We start from the raw sequence: 20977 nt of genomic DNA on the forward strand, positions 1-20977 counted from the left end.
CACCAAATTTGTCACAACATTTTGAACTACTTAGTTATTTTCATGACCTGCTATTATGAGATCAAAAAAAAGGTCAAAAGTATCCGGAACTAGAACTACTCCGCTTTCTAACTTCTTCACCCTATGTAAAGCCTCTGGCCTGGCATTGCCTCACTTGGATTATTAGTAACCACATGATTTGTCCTTACTGCTTTCGTTCCCTGTGCTATTCAGTTGCTCAAAGTCGGTAACAGTGACCTATCATATTGCATTTTGTTTGTGTATTGTATTCGTGTATTGTATATAGTAAGTCAGAAGAAAAAAAATTCACAATCAAAAGAAAATAAATCACATCTTTACATAAATACTTCCATCCGACTGAAATATAAATTGATTGCCTTTGTCGCAAATCAGTCGAAGAACCCAATATTCTTGGAGATGGTAAGCCTACTGGTCATCCCAACGTTCTGGAATACATTTATGAATTCGAGTCGCTTAAAGAAGTAAGTCTTTTGATATTCCTTGATGAAAGCTTATATGTTATGATATAGATTATCATCTTTGAGTCTCATACCTGGATTTGCTCGAAGGATATGTCGATTTACCCGCCGGAGTTTACACCATTCCAATTCGACAGAGAAACCAAAGAGGCTTTTATTTTTAGAAAGAAACTTGCAATATTCTTTTCGCCAAGCATGCCTCCAGTAAAAAATATCGATAGCTTTTCTCCAGGAATCCAACAACCAATCCTGCTGTTTTTAATACAAAACTGACAAGGGAAATAATTAAAACAGGTATAACAGCAGCGCTTTTTGCGGCCAAGGTTTTTAACCATTCACCAAATTGCTCTATAATTTCCTTCACTTTTGTGTATACTTTGGATTGGCTTCAGCCATTGTTTGGCCCTAAGCCACCAGCCGACCCCCTCCCCTTTAGTCACAGCCAGGGCAATTGTTGATATCATCTTTCCAAGGGCAGTAATGCAGCGATTGTTACATCATTAAATAACTCTGTCAACTTTAGCCCAGGTGACAAATCTGGATCAGAAATTACATCAAGAAGAGACTTAGTCAGCGCCAGTCTTTCACGTGCCTCACTGATCATATCACATAGCACTTCAATTATATTATTAACTTTGTCTTTTCTTGTTTTGAGTTCAGCTAGTTCTTTTCCGGCCTTTTTCCATCAGTGTCAGTTTCAGGAATTTCCTTTAACTGTTTTCTTTTTCTCTTCTCTCTGATAGAATTGTATCTCTTTCATTGTAAAGCTCATCAAGACTCTCATTCGCAATCTCTAATTCATCAACAACAGCTTTGTAGTCGAGGTTTTTATTGTTCCATTCATCGATCCTATATTTGATAGCATATATTCTATCTGCATTACTGCTGTAATTTTCTCGTAAATCTGTAATCTGAGTAGTACTATGTCTCAGGGTGTCAGCTCCTCGGCTGGCACTCTCAATTGTAACACATCTTAAGAATGCAATGTACGACTCACTTAGTCGGGTCTGTGCTAGCGTTGCCCCTTGTGCTACTCCATCCTAATTCTTTTCTTATAAATTCCGATCCTCCTTTTCTCTTCTTAATGTCCTGCGCGATCTAAATCCACTACCTCTATCACTTGTCATTCTGAGGTTGACATTTTCTGTTTTCCAATACAGATGTTTTCCATCCTCATTAAGTTCACAATTCACATTCAATTCGTTTCTTGCATCTGGAGCAGTAATCTCATATTTGGCTAACAATTGGTTAACCATATATACTGTAGGGAAAAATTGCAGGACTAGAGCGAGAAAATAACGCTTTCTCGCAATCGGTGAGAATATGTTGTTATTCACACTGCTGTCGGTGAGAAAATTTTAATCTCCACTGGAGATTGGTAAGAAATGCACTCCTTGGCGAGAATCAAATGTGAAAACTAATTCTCACCGGTGAGAATGGAAATTCTCCCCAAGTACAGTGAGAATTGAAATTCACTGGCGAGAAACATTAATTCCTTGACTACCAAGGCCAATGTATTCCTATATACCAGGCCCCTTATGTAAATATTGATAAAATCTTGGGTGTGGTCATGGCATGAACACTGCTTACAGTAAAAATTAAGTAAGTACCAATAACCATATATTTTCTGAATCAGCATGAAATTTCCCACTTTTTCATACATAAGTTTTGTATTTCCAGGTCACGTGACTGATCACATGACATATCATGTGACAAGAGTTGGCAAAGATTATGAATATTTGAAGCATCAGGACGTGTTTTCAATCCATAAAATGACGCAAATTTGAATACAGTTGCAATTTTCATGACATTGTCTTTACATATATGTAATAATGATTACCCTTTATTTTATTTATAGATGTACCCATTAAGATTTTTCTCTCAAAAGGCAGAGTAAATGAACCACAAACATCAGCATCTGACATGATTCTGTATTTGAAAATCAACACATTTTATATTTGTAAACACCTGCTTTATGTCTTTCTTGCAGAAACATGCATCTAAAATGGTTATGATTTATCAAAAAATAATTCACAATATTTAAAAATACATTTTAGGGAACAACATATCACATGACCAAACACATGACCAGTCATGTGACCAGTCATATTGATAATATGGCTACTATAAAATTTCACTGGCTTATAGTAAAAAATTGTATTTCCTCTAGTTTCATTCACGAATATTGCTGTTAATAGAACATGTTTACATATAAATAGTTTGTTTTCAATAAATAAACATTTCATAACAAAAAACAAACCATAAACATCTTCGCGATCGTCCATACTTCTGAAAACTATAAAAAATCAGCACGACACTTCTGTGATCAGCCTGACCTTTCAGGGTCGAGGTCATGGGTCACAACATTTGCTTCCGGATTTTGGCCATACTCGGACGTACTGGGGCGCAATCACATTCAGGCCAGATCGGATTACATCAATCTTAGTTGCGCTGCGTGCCGACGCCAAAATTACAGGATATTTAGCGACAAAAACGAAGCAAATACGCCTATTTAACTGTGCCGGATATTTCCGGCACTCAAGGTATATGGTAATTCAATATGGCGCCGGATATATCCGGCGCCATAGGTAGTCAAGAGGTTAAGCCTCCCCATTCATTCTGATTAATTCTGATTCTCGCTGATGAATGGGGAGTCTTGATGATTCTCGCCAATGAACGGCGATTGTTGATGATTCTCGCCAGTGAAAGGCGAGTCTAGATGATTCACGCCAGTGAATTTCAATTCTCACTGTACTTGGTGAGGATTTCCATTCTCACGGTGTGAATTTGTTCTCACACTTGCTTCTCGCCAAGGAGTGCATTTCTCACCAATTTCCAGTGGAGATTAAAATTTTCTCACCGACAGCGGTGAGAATAAGAACAGATTCTCACTGTTTGCGAGGAAAGCGTCATTTTCTCGCTCTAGTCTGGCAATTTTCCCTATATGATATAATTTTCTTTGTACATTAAGTTCAGTCCGAAGACCCACCTGTGGGCTTTAGCGTGAGATATCGCTTGAGCTGGCCTAGAAAGGGTCTGATTCTGCAAGGGCTTTATCATCGTCTATAAAGTATGTTTCAGCAGCATCATCATCCACATTAGTATTAAATTTATCGAAATCCTCGAGTGGTATATCTTGTCCTTCTGTTGCCATATTGTATAATGCTTCAATTATTTTTAATCACCCCTTAGATATACAATAAAAATGCACATCTCAGTTGTTTAAAGCGTTGAACAATTGGCCGACTATATCGAAAGAACTAGCGCTGCATATCGACGCAGTTATAAATTAATGGGTCGAATTGATATGGCTCTTAATGTGACTAAGTCTTGTAAGTTCTGCTGGCATAGCATCCATTCCTACAGTTCCATTACTGTTATTCTTAACTCCTATACCAGGTGTTGTCATTGATGTAATGCAAGGAAAAACAGGAGTATCAAATCGACGGTAGAACTATTAACAATATTACGTCTATATAAGCAGTTGCTTACACAAATACAAGAAAAAACCATGACAACAGATAATGCCTCAGACCTTTATCTAAACATATTTCATTAGGCACTAGAAATTCTAAAACAGAAAGGATTTAGTCCCCCACTCGAATGATACATGAGGCTGTACGGCCTAAATGGTTATGAAAGTTAACTCCGTAGCCCTATTCGGAACAGTTCTGAAGGGACTCCGTAGGACCTAAAGGCTCCCAACCTATCGGTCTAGTCTCTGCCAGCCATTCGCCCATTTCTAGATTGTATAACTGTACAGGTTTGATATCATTGGCCGCCATCATTAATTTACTTTGCTTTTCACTCCGAATTTCACCGGCTTTCCGGACAAACTGTTCAAATTGTGCCTGCTTAGGCTCTTTTTCAGTTTTAAACAGATCATCATAGTCTTCAAAGGTCAGATGTTTGTGAACACAGACATCTTTTATCCCCTTATTTTTTCGTCTCCAAAGTTAGTGTCTGAAAAACATACACTTTCGAATGAATGCCAACAAATCCAGAATAGGTTCTCCATTCAATTCATCTTTAAATTAAACTATCACTTTTTTATTAATTATTGGGATATTGGGTCTGCTCATCCCACTAGTATCATATATAGACTCCTCACCATTCTGTTCCACATCTTTCCGAACTATATCATTGAAAGTTAAGTCTGAGGAAGGGAAAGGCACACTGTATATGAAACTATCAGCGTCTATGTAGACTAATCGTATTCTAGTGAATCGGTCCCGAAAGCCATTGTAATGTGTTTCATACATCTGCAGCTTAGAAAGTTCAAGCACTGTGACACCAATGAAAATGGCTTTACATATCAATGTTCATCCGTTTTTAGTTCCACTAGGGCACTGTCGCATGAATCACCATCCTCTTTACTTGTTATGAGAGTTATATGTTTAATCTTTGGATTATACTTCTGAAGTTTTTAAGACCACTATCAGTACTATCATGACTCGCCACAAATTTAAAGCCTCTGGACTTTCGAACATCTTCTGCTGTCTTATCGCACATCACGTTATTCATCAGCTTATAGAAATTCTTTTCAAAGTCATTTCTCGCATTTTTCCTTCTTCTGTATTTAAATCGATATAATTCTTAACACACCGTACCTCTTTGAAAGCAAGCACTTGATGAATTTTTTCAGCCGCATCCCCTTTTGAAGATAGAATTAAAATAACCTGAAATGTAAGACGTACCACTCTCTGTCCATTAGACTCGTGATCAGTCGAGTGCCCTGGCGCTGAAACTCATGGTTGTGCGGCGCAAGAGGTAGATCATAATGTTCTGAATGTAATTCGACCAGATATTCTAGGTCTTCTTCTAGAAAAAAGGGTTGGAATCTGGCGCTGCGTTCCAAAGGAGGCTAGACATCTGTTTAAGTCTAACGGAACGGAACCATTTTCCCTTGTCATCCAATGAAATCCGCCCATTGGCATTGGTTTGCTCATTGCCATCCATAGAGATTTTAACATCAAGATATTTTATTTCGGACAACGGCTTCTCCAGATCGTAATTTGAGTCATAGTAAGCTGGACGATTTGTCTGTAAGTAATGAATATTACATTTAACACAATTGGAACTATTTTGTGATTATAAGATCTTGAGCATTTTGTTATAATCTATTTAAAAATCATCAATCTAACAGTGTTTTTGTGTGAAGGCGGGGACAAATTTCATAAATTATTGATAATTGCACAATCATCAAATACATCTCGAACAAATTTTACATTTTTGTCTAGCTTTTCGCACGCCCAGGAAAGGAGAACCCATTAAACGTAACAGATTTGTCAATTTTGTTTAGTTTAAGTCAAAATACAAATTCCCTTTCCAAGGTTGATTTGTAGGCATTTACTGTTCTCACCAAACGATGCATGATAAAATTTTAAATTTTCGATGGGAAAATGGCCTTCTACCTCTACCCAAATCAGTTCCACTGTAGTGTATGTTTTTTTGGTGATCTCTCTTTCAAATGATTTGGTAGGCGTTAAGAAAATGTCGTGTACATTTATTTATTTCATATACAAGGAAATGAGCCATGGTAAATTTGATTAAACTACCTTTTCCTTGTGAGTGTGCAAATTAATGCTGGAAAATTTTACAGAATCACTGAATTATTTCAGTCCTTCTATTAAAAATGAACTATTTTTGGTAGATGCAAAGAAATGTAATCATTATAATCTGTCTGTTGAAACCTTAAAATATTAACGGCAGGAACCAACAGTTTTTGTCTGGAATTTTTAGGGACTGTGCAGAGATGTCTTTGCAGCTTTCAGGGACCACTCCGAGGAGACCCTGAATCTTTTAGAGACCACACTGACTTGACCTTGAAACTTTCAGGGACCACCCAGATGAGTCCTTGAAACTTTTAGGGACCACCCAGATGTGACCCTGAAACTTTCAGGGACCACCCAGATGAGTCCTTGAAACTTTCAGGGACCACCCAGATGTGCCCCTGAATCTTTTAAGGACTATCCTTGTGTGACCTTGAAACTTTAAGGGATTACCCAGATGACTCCTTGAAACTTTCAGGGACCACTCAGATGAGACCAAGAATCTTTCAAGGACTATCCTGATGTGACCTTTGCTCATCAGCTTGTGCATTCACAAGCATTACTTGGTAAAGCTGACAGGCAGAGGAATCACTGGAAAGATTTGGTCCAACTTCCTGCACATAAGCGTCAATATTCAGCACCTCGAAGTTAAGATTATGTAATGGCTTAACCCGGCGTCCTCATGGCTCCAATGTGTGACTGGTCGGCTGGCGCCGAAACACGTCTTTGCGCATTAATCATGCGACAAGATCTACAAGGCATGTTCTCCCTGGCATAAATGTGATGAACTGGGCAGTGGCTGAACCTTCAGTCGATTTAAATGAGCGTCTTGACGATTAATGGCAATGTACTCGCTTGTTGAAGTCCTGGGTTGAAGTATGCTGTTGCGAGCCGACGTGACGCTGGTAAACAATTTGCATGATGGCATATTCAATTTTAATCTAAAGGGACATCTAGGGCGCATCGCGCGATTGTGTAATTTCCCAGTTAAGGTACATGTTGCTCTTTTATGCTGTAAACTGTTCCCACCGTTTAAAATACTGTGGTTGTATGTTACAGTCTTCATGATTAATTTGGAGATGTAGTCAATGATGCTTTTCTCGTTAAGCGAGACACCGAATCGTACACCAAATAATATGGTCCTTGCTAATTAACATAATAAAGGTCACGGGTCACATTGTTGTGAGACTCTGCATTGTTTCAAGTGGAGTGTGTAAAAGATGCGACGTTCGAATGAATTTTATCCACTGCACTAATTCCTTTATCGGGAAAGGTTATCGATTCAGAATGTAGGCGTCCATTACCCCAATTATTTAATGACAGGACTACATGAAAAGCAACGGAATACTGGATATGCCGATGAATTTGATGTCTGTTACCAAGGTCCTTTGTGGAGTGACAGTGCTGTTCCCGATCTCGACAATGATGTCAGCAACTGTGATCGTAGCGTGAACATGACTAAGTCTATGAATTCCTTGAATCTTTCAGGGACAAATTGAGGTGTTACTGAATCTTTCGAGGACTATCCTAATGTGGCCATGAATTTTTCAAAGACCGCCAAGAAGAGTCCTTGAAACATTCAGGGACCACCCTGATATGTTCCTGGATCTTTAAGAGACCACTCTGATGTGACCTTGAAACTTTCAGGGACCACCCGGATGAGTCCTTGAAACTTTCAGGGTCCACCCGGATGAGTCCTTGAAACTTTCAAGGACCAACCTGAGATGTCCCTGAATCTTTCAAGGACTATCGTAATGTGACCTTGAAACTTTAAGGGACCACCACCATGAGTCCTTGAAACTTTCGGGGACCACCCTGATGTGTCCCTTAATCTTTTTAAGGGACCACTTAGATATGACCCCTAAACATGTTTGAAATAGTAAAGAACCGATCAGATATGATCCCGAAACCTTCAAATGCATCCGGGTCCTCTAAACAATACAGCAATCATCAAGTTCTGACCTTTAATCTGGACATTTTCAAGAATGTACATCCATGAGATGAAATATCCCTAAAAAATTGTCAAAAAGGATAAATTTACAATTTTTGAATAGCAGATGGCTTTAAATACTACAATTTTTTTATACTACTTTAACATTTAGTTCGATATTACAGTTTTGATATCTTTACTAGAAAAATTGATAATTACTAAATGCTTTGAGTAAACCCTCTCTTAGAGAGCATGTTCTTTGATTTTTACTTTTCATCTTATAATCACAAAATAGTTCCAATTGTGTTATGCCTGATACCTCTCGTATCCCCCTTTGAATGAATTCATCTGCTTAGCATTCTGAATGATTTTAAACTTCTTACCCTTGTGAAATAGTATAGTGTCCCATGTCAGGCCAGGCGCCAACATATAGTGTGCTGGATCCAGCTTATATGCTTCTAGACATGTGTCACAGAATTTTTCGAATATATTTGCAAGAAGGAGAACGTCCGTCTCACAATAGAATTCCATAAAATCTTTTAGGGTCTGACACCCAACTTCGACCCATACTCGCAATGCGTATTTATATTCGGACTCCGAAATCCCCTCTTCCATTAGTTTGCTATAAAATTGGTGTCTCAGTGGGAGCTCCTTTTTCTTCCAGTCAGTCAACTGAGTGTAAATATTCGAAAAGGAAGAAACCTTTTGCGTGCTGAATCTCTGTATGTGAAAGTGGCACTGCCGCTCATCCATCCTCTGGCACAGTCTTTGCCAACTTTGCGAGCGATCCAGACATCAGTTGAGCACTGTCCATAAACTTTATAAAAAAGAAACATTTCACTGTCTCCCTCTTCCGGTTCGGCCACTCTTCACTGACAACAATTGAAGCACTAAATATAAACATTTTCATAAGACACAGAATTCCTCCATTGCCGGTCTTAGCTTTGATTTTGGGCTCTGGACCGGCACCCTAGTCTATTTCATGTAACTTATTCAAAATAAAAGAACCATCGTACCCCTAGAGGTTGTGAAAGTAGATAGGAATGGTTCTCGATGGATGGCACCCTTCACAATAAAAAGTAGTTTCATCCTGCGCACTTCGGTGTGTAGCACTCTTGCCACATGCCACACAGATCTGGTCGGGCACCCGTCAGGCCTGTATTTAGAAGGATAATAATCGCAATCATACCAATCCATAATCCAATAACACTAGGTCAAAATTTGTAGGACAATAGTCGTAAACATAGACACAAAACAGCACAGAACAGACAGTAAATAGATGGTTCACAAACAAAGTCAAATTCATGAAAGAAAGATATATGGACCTCTGGCCAAAAGGCCAAGAAGTGATGTCAGGTGTTTCGAAAATAGTAAGCGCATCCTGCCCCACATGTGGCACCCGCCATATATCAATCTGTAAGTCAGATAGGTAGTGGTCACTAACTAAGGCCCGATGTCACCGATGCCATCAGTGATCATTTGTCGAAGAGAGATATTGTATTTATCTACCAGCTTGCGATACCTACCAAAAAAGCGTTTGAATGTAGAGACAAGTCTTGCTCTGGTGTAACCTTGATTTAACAGTTTGAAAGAGAGATGGCCATGTCTCTCTACAAAATCACCATATGAACTGCATGCTCTTGCATATCGAATAAGCTGGGAAATGTATACCCCATAAGCAGGTGAGAGTGGAATATTACTGATGAGGTGTGGAAAATTAATTATACTAAAGTTGAACTCATCTCTCTTGTCATATAGCCTAGTAGAAAGGTGACCATTAGAGTCAAATTCAAGTAAAATGTCCAAATATGAAGCAGAAGAAGCCGTTCTGTAGTCTCTTTAATCTCCAATTCTGGAGGATAAATCATAGCAAGATATTTACTGAATTCAGAGTTATTCAATGAAATAACATCGTCTATGTATCTAAATGTAAGGTTGAAAGTACGAGCGACAGAGACCTTTTTCTGCTTGATAAGGTTCTGGATAAATTCTGCCTCGTATGAGAACAGAAATAAGTCGGCAAGTAAGGGAGCACAGTTAGTGCCCATGGGAATTCCTATACATTGTTGGAAAATGTGTCCTCCAAATTCAACAAATATGTTGTCAATGAGGAAATCAAACATACTGATAATGTCTTTCTCGGTATAAAACACTTTAGCGTTAGTAATATTTTTAACAAAATATGTAGAATTATACCCTAATACCACATATTTGTAACGGCGTGAACCGTTTTTGTAGAAAAATGCTTGGTTGATGGTGTTTTTCAAGCGTTCTTTCAATTTATCATGTGGTATTGTGGTATACAATGTGGAAAAATCGAAAGTTTTAATAGATGTTATTTTTGAAACAGATCTTGATTTCAAATTTTCCAAGAGTTCCTTCGAATTTTTTAATATCCACATTTGATTTATACCACTCCGAGAAAAGACAACATCACAGTATGATTGAAGTCCCCGTTTAACAGTACAAAGAACAGAAGTCAGTATCTTCGATAACTCTGTTGTTGAACATTTTGAAGATCCTGCGATAAACCTAGCTTTGTAAGGTGTTTTGTGAAGCTTTGGTATCCAGTATAAGCTAGGCAACTTATTATGGTCATCCTTTGTTGTAATATTAAAATTATCCATGAATGACTTATGGTTTGCCAAAATTTCAGATTTGTTGAACATTGATTGTCTGTAAGTGGAGTTGGTGGAGGTCTTAGTTACACCAAGTTCGTCTATAAGACATTCAAAATAATACTTCTTACAGATAAATACAATGTTATTGGCAGCTTTATCAGCAGGGACGACAACATATTTGTCATGGATATCATTCAAACACTTAACAGCATCAGGATCTTTAAATACAGAATAGGGTCTTCTGCAAACATGTGATCTTAGTCGACCAATACGGCCACGCACTATTTTCTCACAGATTTGACCCATTCTGACAGTGTGTCCAGCTCTACATCCTCCCTTTTAGCCCCTTTCCTGGCATATTCTTCAACTGAGTCCATAATGATCTTAAAATTATGGTTCCAGTTGATCCTGCGAGGTTCTCTGAACTTGGGTCCACAAGATGATTTTTTAAACATTGAGGCAGTTGGACCTTGCCTGCGCCCAACAGCAATACTAGAATTACATTAAAATTAAGTATTTCCTCAAGAACGAGACCAGAACCCTCAACATTTTCAGTTGTTTCAAGCGTGTGGTCGTAGTGATACGTTAATTGTTGTTTTATATCCGATTCCGATCCTCTTAAATCTTTTGTGTATGTATTTTTTGAGTTTACCATACCATGTACGAATTTGGGACATATTTCATTCGTCTTTCGGATCCACAAATTTAATTTCGATATCTGTATAAACAGAGTACATCTTTCTTTCTCTAACCATGCCTTGGATGTTGATCGTGGCGATGTCCTAGACTCGCTTTACTTCAGGAAAAGATTTTGCTATAAATGCATCTTTAAATGCTTTTCGTACGTGATGCAGGACAATATTCTCATCCATCATAAAGTTTATTATATACTATCCCAAAATTTTTTTAAAAAGAAAATATTCTATGATAGGTTATCAAAATCCACTATAATATCTTTGTGGATATTTGATTATATATCTCACCTAATCTGTCTAAGTCGACTAATTCTTTCTCGTCCTCGTCTTCAGTTTCTGGTTTATAAGGTGCAACACAAACGAGTCTCTCTATGGTGAAAGAAAGACTAATCATACGGCTCTGTAGGGAATGCTTAAATAAAACACAGTTTAAAAGCCAACAATACTATCTTACTACCTTTTCTATATTACGAGGTACAATAGCAGGATTTTCTCTGGTTGGCAATCGACACAACTGGTATTAAGCGGCAGACATTTTCTTGAGCAATATCAATGCATGTAGCAAAACGCAATTCTTAAATCTTTTAAACCGAAATTTAAAATACTTTGTCTGTGTGTCGCTCCCTTGCTTCTGATAAACTTCAGAAGAACGATAAAAAGCATTCTTGGAGTGTGCAGCCAGGCTTGCAGCAAAGCTTTTAGATGTGCTTGCATCAAAACTTTCACCTAAGCTCCGAGATACTATAAGATCAGTAAACTTTTGACGACTCGGTCGTCAAGATACACCCATTTCATCACATGTGGCGGGATCTTAGGAACCATATTTAGGGTTGATTGGAAAAATTAACTCTAGATTGTCTATATATAAAGCGGGATCTACATATTCTCCAAATAAGAATTAAATCTATCACCAATATGAATGTCACCACTTTCCAGTATTTTTATTGCATCTGAAATTGAAACAATTGCCATTGTCTTACCGTAAATATATTTTAAAAAATAATTTTAAAAAATTTTTTCTATGATATAGTATCCCAAAATGTCATACATATTCATAAATGGACCAACTGGAAGTGGTAAGAGTTACGATGCAGTAAATTTGGCGGTCGAGCGACTCACGTACCAGAATTTGACGCCACTTTTTCTAACAACATTGCCGACTTTTATAATGGAAAAGTGTAGAGTGCCGATTTTCAGAACCAGTTTATAGAACATACTCTTAGTTGACAGAGTGAGGCAGCTTGTAAGCTGATGCAACACTACATCATTTGTGACTCAAGTTTAATTCAACATCTAACTTTTTCTCGAATAGAGGTGTCTCCATGCAGTCACAAGAAAAAGATAGATTTATCGGCGTTTGATGATTTACAGTTTCATTCACATATTCAAAGACGTGCTTGGGAATATTACAAGCTGAATATACTAAGTCGAGCAAGTCAAAATGAAATAAAGCCCACGTCTGCCCTAAAAGAACTAGAAGAGATTAATAAACAGTTCAAACGGACTTTCTTAGAAATTTGTAATGACTACAGACTTTCATGTTTGATCCAATGGCAATGGCGGTCCACTTATGTCTTCCCTTCTTAAGAATATACTTAACCCCACAATGATACAGAAACAGTCAGTCAAGTAGATTTTCCACAGGCTTTCGATTTTGGAATTACATGGGGGAGCGGCAGCCAGGGATGTTTGATAGATAGATGATGTTTCAGAAGAGAAACTTGAAAAAGCTTATTATCCAATGGATCAAGAACAACTACAAGAACCTCAAGTCTCACTCAAGAACCTACACAAACTTCTTAATGCTTGTGAAACAGTGTGCACTTATAATGCACAGGCACTTTAGATATCAAAGGACCAAGACTGTGGAGTTACTTGGCTATGGCTCATGTCAGGTATTTACATTATACTTCAACCAGAACTTCTTAAGAAAGCTGAAAAACGGAGGCTCGAAAGAAGGGATAAGGGCAACATGAGAAGTTGCTTTGACGATCTTTCAAAATTAATATGTGGTGGTAACTAGCTGCCATCTCATCAACATACAGCCCACAAGGATGCAATAAGTGAACAGTACTTATGCCAATACATGATAAATACTTGGCTAGCGGGTGGGATGAAAATAAACATAAACTTTTTACTTTCAAGAAATTAAGGCTTACTTTGTGGTACATATTGAATAACTTTCATAATTACTTGCGTAATGTAAGTACTGGCGTAAGTACTACGTAGTTCTAATAACATTTTCCTCTTGCTGCCAACTATGAACCTTTCTGGATAACTTTTCCATTTAGTATTTCTTTCCTGTAAATTTTTTCGTCTTCAGAAAATTCGTTCGATTCTGTATAGCTCGTCTGCACCGTGTTCCAAAGGAGAGCTCTGCAGTTCATCGGAATAGAAAGTGCCGAGTATTTCCTCTCCATTCAGATCTTTTATCTTGTAAATAGGCTGCATTCCTAGTCCAGCAGCGTAGTCAACTTTTGTAACTATGAACACCTCCTCTGTCCAGTTCGCTAAGTATCCTTTCCTGAAAGTGCTCTTATATTTTGTAATTCGGACCCTTTCTCCCGACTTGAACTCAGGGGTAGCGCCTGCGGCTGCCAGCTCAGGACAGTAAATGTATAATATGCCTGCCAATCATTCTCCTCTGTTACGCCAATGGGTTTCATTTATATACTTGTGTGTACAGTGTTGTTGTAGTTCTTGAGAAGTTGTGGTAGAGTAGAGATCCATTCACATGTCCTTGTTTTTTTATCACTGTATGTGGAAACAGTGAATGGAAGCCGACTCCAACATTTCTGCATTTTCCGTTTGTAAATTCCTGCCCCTCATCTTTCTGGAGTCTGTTGGGTTGCCTCCCTCTTTTCTTCACTATATCTTTCAGTGCCCCCAGGGTGTCATCGGCCATTTTTGACTGTATAGGGCTGGCCCATGCATATTACTGAGTACATCGATTACTGCCAGCATGTATCGAATGTTGTTATTCTCTTTTGTGGACGAGGTGGGCATCTTAACAAGATCTGCCACTTGGCGTGTTTCGATGATACGAAGATGGTCCGACCCCATCGGAACACACTGCATGGGGTCCGGTTTATGTAGATACCTCTTTCATGGTCACTTTCAGTCCAGCGAGGCGCACCTGCCTTATATAATTTTTGTACACCACCAAAACCATTTACCGGGTTGTAATATAGTTCTCTTAGAGTCCTATCAGCAAAGCCTTTGGCAGAGTCTTTGGGTTAGGTCGTAGCGGCGGAGATACGGTTAGGTATAATATACGAAAAATTGTATGCCATACGGATATCGTAAATGAAATACAAGTTTATTAAATGGTGTAGTTTTTAATTTCCTTACTAGGTCCAATGGCTCCTGTTCTGGCACCTCCATTCTGTATTTTTTTATAGCACTCTTGTTGTCTGTCTTGCTGGTGTGTAAAATAGTACTAACACCTGTAGTTTTTCCCTGAATGGTTTACTGATACTAGTATATTGTTGAGTCAGAACCCAGACAGATAATCCATCGTGGCTTGGCACTGAAACCAAGTTTGACTAAAACGTGACTCACTTCTTCATATCTTTGGACGAGGCGCAGTCGTCGAGGATTATTAAAGTGTTTGTGCCGGCCCATCCTTATGTACGAAGGCTAGATTCCGTTCAAAGCATCGAGTCACAACATGAAATTACACATTTATTGTTCATGAATGTTGGACAAATGAAAACTATGTAGGCAAATTTCTCAAGGTACGGATCGGTGAGGAGATTCATCACAAACTCCGTTTTGCCAGAATTTGTCGGTCCAGGTACAATCATGTTGAATGGTGGTTGCATTTGATCTATATACTACATAAATGTATGAATATTGCTAAAGATAAACCAATTTCGCCGAATTCGTAATTGGATCCGTGCCAGTGTCTGCATCTGCCCTCTTCTGTTCCGATAGTGGAACCCCTGCTAGAACCTGCTGGAAGCGGTTTTGATAGAGGGGTTCCGATAGGGCTACGGCTAATGTTAGTGGCTCGTCCTGCCACTTCACAGCATCCTCGTCCCTATCCAACTCATGTTTAGCACTAGGATTTCTGTGTTTATATCTCCGTTTACCCCAAAGACCATAGTTTCTGTTGCGTATTGCAATTCATTATTGTAACCTGCAATCGCCGTACCCAAAAAATGACCATCTTAGACAGCAAGAGAAGTAAATTGGGTTACACAGCTAAATCAAGGTGGACACCCGTACTTGTTATTGTGTCTTGGTATCGCTGATAACTGATTACTTTGTCGGTATTACGAATTTTATCTGAACGCCGAATTCTTTTGGGACTTGCTCTGTACTGCCAGTATCGTCCACTTTCGTACTACGAATATTCACTTGTGCGCCAAGGATTCAATAGACACATGCTTCAAGGCTTTCTTTGAGGCAGGCGAGAATATTGTATTGTCCCTCTGATCTTTCATTTGGAAGAAATAATAGTGTGGTTGGTCTTTGTCGGGCAACATGTGTTATTCTTTCCAAAAATTGTATGTATATAGTAAACATTATTCAAGGAGAGGAAAAAGTCATTACCAATGTATACAGCGGCAGGTTGATGGACGGGGCCACGATTAGTGTAATATTCATGCCAGGTTTGAAGATTCCCCCATTATTGTCCGGGATTGCAACCTCCATTTTATGAAGGATGCGACGTACTGTAAAGTATACTTGACATGAACGTTTTTGTGGCAAAAATTTACTGTCCAAGAGATAGGCGAAAGAAGTGGAAAGGTAGAATGACAATTCCTTAACACGAGCCTTTAAAGTCTATGAAGCGAAATACAGTTCTCTTATTAGTAATACAATCACTCAAATTTTCATAGATTTAGGAACCCGTGCAATCAGTCAGGTAGTTCCAATCGATGACCGAGAAAACTATGCCACTGATCTTAAAAAGGATTTTATTCTAAACAGAGAAATAAAGCGATTATTAGGACGGATTGCCTACATGTGGGGCCCCTTCTTGCTCTAGTTTCCACCAGTTTAATGTAGATTTTAAAAAATCGGGTTTAATATAATACCTGAAATAAATGGATTCAACTTTGCAAGCACCAACCAAGCAAACCGAAATACGTTCCCAAGGGGCTCCAATGACTATGCCACAGCGCAACATAGAGAAAATTACGTTACCGACGAAGCATCCAGGGAGAGTTGCTGCAGGGAAGAGATTAGCAGAATGGAAAAACAGAACAAGGGGAAGAAGCCACAACAAATGATAGCGCAGCATCAAGCATAGTATGACTAATGACAGTATGACTTGGCAGATTGTGTACGCCCGCCGCAACAGTGTGACAGGTGGTATAATAAATGTTATCTTGTTTTAGGAATAATAGGAGTTTTATTGACTGTACTAGGGTTGTATTGGGGGCGTGCTCGGCATGTTTGCCCCATCAGAATGCGCCTACGCGTACCGCGCATCCCTCTGTGACTCTATCATGTGAGCCTACATGGCCAGAGCCCCTATCAGAAGGGAACGCCCAACCGAGCCCAAGTCCCTCTACATTGTATGAGATGGATTAATACGTGAAACAACCTCGCAGGAATTATTTTTATGTTGCTATTATAGAATTGACAGCAATCATGGATACTAAAACAGTTGTGAACACAATACGATGGGATATCCAATGATCTCCAGCAAATTCTGAAGGTGGATATGGGAGATCCAAGTCGACAAAATCTTACTTGGTCAAAAAAATTAGGGGGAGCGACTGCTGCTGCAGTTGTGACCAAAGATCTCCTTGAACAGAAAAATATTATTCCTGCAGAACCTTAAACTTTGTAATGCATATAGAGACAATTAACCGACAACCATGGCTGCAGAAGTAGGAATGACAGTTCTTGGTGCTGTATTAAATGCAACTGCATTCACAGAAGGAAACAAAATAAGTCAAAAGCTTAGTGGGAATGGTGGGGCTCTTATTGAAGAAAAGGTTCTGCATGATAAGGTTCTAGAAAAATTTGAACACAATCATGTCAGGTCAGAAAAAAAGATTACTCCAGGCTGATTGGGATAGAGAAAAGCAGGCAAAGGATGCACATGCTGCAACTGAATTAAGAGATATAGATGCAGATTTCCTGTAAAAAGCAGCGGTGCATTCCAAAGGGACTGCGTCAGCAATTGTGCCGGCATCAGCACCAGCTCAATTCTCAGATATTATCAGCCCATTCAGAAGCAAAAAAAAATGAAATGATCTATTTTGCGTGGGATTAGTTATAGGATGGTTTGCATTCCAATAGGGTGCTATGCCAGGCCACTGGCACTAGCTACAGCAATTCGATACAAAAGCTAGGTGGCCAGTTATTGAAATCCACTTTCTTTCCATTCTGATCTGTTATCCAAATACTCTTTGAACTCATGTATACTCAGCCCTTTCTTAGTGGCATGGTGATAGTAGAGTCACCACTTTTAAAGTCATAGATAACCTTTTCATTTATTTCTTTTGTATCCCGGATAGGTAGCATTTGTAAACAGTCTGTGGTTTTTGCCTGTATGTATTCACCGGAGCTGCTTGTAACGTAAATTTGTAGTTACCTGGATGTATTGCTGTGGTCTTTTAATTTTTTGGGTTTTCACCTTCTTGATATACGGCTAGTTTTCAATCAGGTTCGAACCCACAACATACGGCATCAGTCACCTAGCGGAGAGGCCACAGAGAGAACCGCTCAGGTAAATCCCCACTCTAAAGAAAGTGGTTCAATAGCCGGCTAAGTTGTTACATTTTTCTGACTGAGACCGCTCCACACGTTGTAGAGTTCGTGAAGCACTCACTCTCGCATGCTCACTATCACACATCGCACATACAAACTTTATCGAGGCGAAGAAACGAATTTCATTGCTTTAACTAGGCGAACGATAACCTCGGGGACAATTCTGTCCACCAGCAGAGCTATCAACCCAGGATAGAAAATACGGCTAGTTTTCAATCGGGTTCGAACCCACAACATACGGCATCAGTCGCCTAGCGGAGAGGCCACAGAGAGAACCGCTCGGCTAAATCCCCACTCTAAAAAGAGTGGTTCAATAGCCGGCTAAGTTGTTACATTTTTCTGACTGAGACCGCTCCACACGTTGTAGAGTTCGTGAAGCACTCACTCACGCATGCTCACTATCACACATCGCACATACAAACTTTATCGAGGCGAAGAAACGAATTTCATCGCTTTAACTGGGCAAACGATAACCTCGGGGACAATTCTGTCCACCAGCAGAGCTATCAACCCAGGCTAGAAAATACGGCTAGTTTTCAATCTTTAGTTCGAAGATCTGAGTGATCTAAGTTCGCAGGTAACCATAATATGGGTTACGTCCTACGATATTAAGGTCAAGAAAACAGTTTGTCTTAGCTGCTGCTGCTGTTCAGAAACATGAGCATGCTGTAGAGTTTACCGAACCAAAAGATGTAGATGAAAATATAGATCTACAAAGGCTCCAAATGATCCTACTCCCTTTGCTCTGACATGGGATGGACCTATTTAGAAATTTAAGCCTTAAAATGACCGTGTAACATCTTGGCTATATTAGATAGCGAAATTGCAAGTGGGGTTGATGAACTGCCAGGGACTCCAAGTGTAATTTATTTAATTTATTTTGACAGTAGTGTTAAGAAATATAAGTTGGGAGATTTTGCTGTTGGCTTAAGCTTAATAACCCATACATCACACTACTTTGTATACAAATTCACCTCAAGATCAGACCTCTCACAACCATTATGAAATCAGATAATACACTGCGAAGGTGGATAAATTCCGGGGAGAATTATTGCTCATACAATGCTAGCAGGGTCCCAGTAAGATTATTTTGGGATACAACTTTTGTAGAAACTGGGTCTTAAGAGTGTTTGGGAGGATACTGCTGTATTAACTTTGCAGATGGCCAGTCAACAGATGACAGACAATATGAAAATACTTCAACATGGTACAGTTTTTATTCGATGCATAAAATTAGGTACCGGATCAGATTTTGATTTTGATCCGATTTAGTTGAAGTATTGCTATAAAAACAGATTCACGAACAACTTGCGATATTATCATAACCATAGATAAAGACAAAAATGATTTACATATTGTTGCTCGTAGTAGTATAGAAAATAACATTTCATTTTTAAAAATTCAACCACTTACACTTCGGATATAAGTACCATTCTAAACGTCTCATTTATTTGAAATAATGTCTTCCCTCACAGATTAAGTTCAGAGGACATCTTTCTCGTGAGCAAACATTTTGAAGGTAAAAGGAAAGCTTCCAAGGGACTCTGTTGGGTCTCCCGAATTCAGAAACATTTTTGGCGAAAACTGAAGAATGTCCAACCTATGTCATGACATCACAGGCTGCTAAGCGACAGTTATTGCGAATAGACTCCACAGGGAAAATGTTAATACAGAGTCTAACGAATTCTGAAGACAACTCCGTAGGGAGATATACAATTATGTATACTTATAAGTAGTCAGAAGGATGACTCCGTAGCGTTCTGATGGGGACTCAGTAGGGATGTACCACTCTTCATCTTTTTGTAGCCAGAATAGCTAGAATTTATAGTCTGCTCTGTGACTCTGTGGGGTAGCATGGAAAATGAGGACCAATGGTCTCTGTCGTAATACTTATTTGAGAGGATTATGAAATACCATTCGGAACATGTGAATTCCCCCACTAAGGCATATATAGGTCACCCAGACTTGCACAATCCAACGATTGCTAGCTTGCACAATCCACTGCCAATAGTTGCTTGCGCAAGCCACTACGCGCAAGCCATTTTGGCTACAGGAGGGGGATTTCCCTCCGCTCCCTGTAGCTATTTCGAATAAAATGGTGTAAAACTTCTTATCATGGAAAACAATGTTTCCTTACTACTGCTGCATAGTATTTGAAAGGAGCACTGCCTGTTAACGTACCTGTCTCTTTGACTTTTCAACTACAAAATGCTGCTGCAAGTTTAAAGTGGCACTCCCACTTGGTAACATTTTTAAAGCACATTTTTTAATGCCAACGGTTGATATTTGACATGGAGACTGCGCGCGGATTGCGAGATATCAATAAAAACATGTCTTTAAAAAAAAGTAAAAGTTTGAATTCCGGTGGCCCACCTAAATTTAGCTTCCGAACATCAAACATTCGGCACTGGGGCCATTGTCAACTAAGCTATGGAGTACGAGTCTACGCTTACGCTACTGTAGGCCACAGTACCACTGGCGTCGGTGATCGGTCAAAGCTGAGTCTTACTGACTTGGCGTAAAAACGAAAAACAATTTTTGCTGATTCACCTGAATTCGCATAGGTGACTAGCACAGTTACGTGCCGTGGTTACATAGCGGCCGCCGCGTGGTATGCATGGACGCATACCATGCGCGCGGCGTACTGTGCAGACTACAAAATGTAGTCATCGAAGGCGGCTAATATTTGACACGTAAAACTATGTTTATGTGGTATTGTTAAAAATATAATACAAATGATTTAGAACAATGAAAATGACAAAAACTAAGGAAAAATTTTAAAAAAACTTACCTGAGATAAAGGCATAATGCTGTATATAAAGTCTTTGCAGTGGGAAGTAAATTAATTGCGTCGTTCAAACTTATTATAGACTCCCTAGAATATCGTCAATCAGTACAACAACAAACCTTCAGGGGATTTCGGGTCAAAATCAGAAACGATCGTAAAACTTCGGGATGTGAAAAATAC

General features: G+C 39.0%; 1 pseudogene; it reads left to right on the plus strand.

Annotated features, from left to right (window-relative positions):
- LOC139118810 (heat shock cognate 71 kDa protein-like) overlaps nt 1-20977 on the plus strand; it is a 113355-nt pseudogene that overhangs the window by 5342 nt on the left and 87036 nt on the right.

This window comes from Ptychodera flava, chromosome 19 (assembly GCF_041260155.1).
Source record: "Ptychodera flava strain L36383 chromosome 19, AS_Pfla_20210202, whole genome shotgun sequence".
NCBI lineage: Eukaryota > Metazoa > Hemichordata > Enteropneusta > Ptychoderidae > Ptychodera > Ptychodera flava.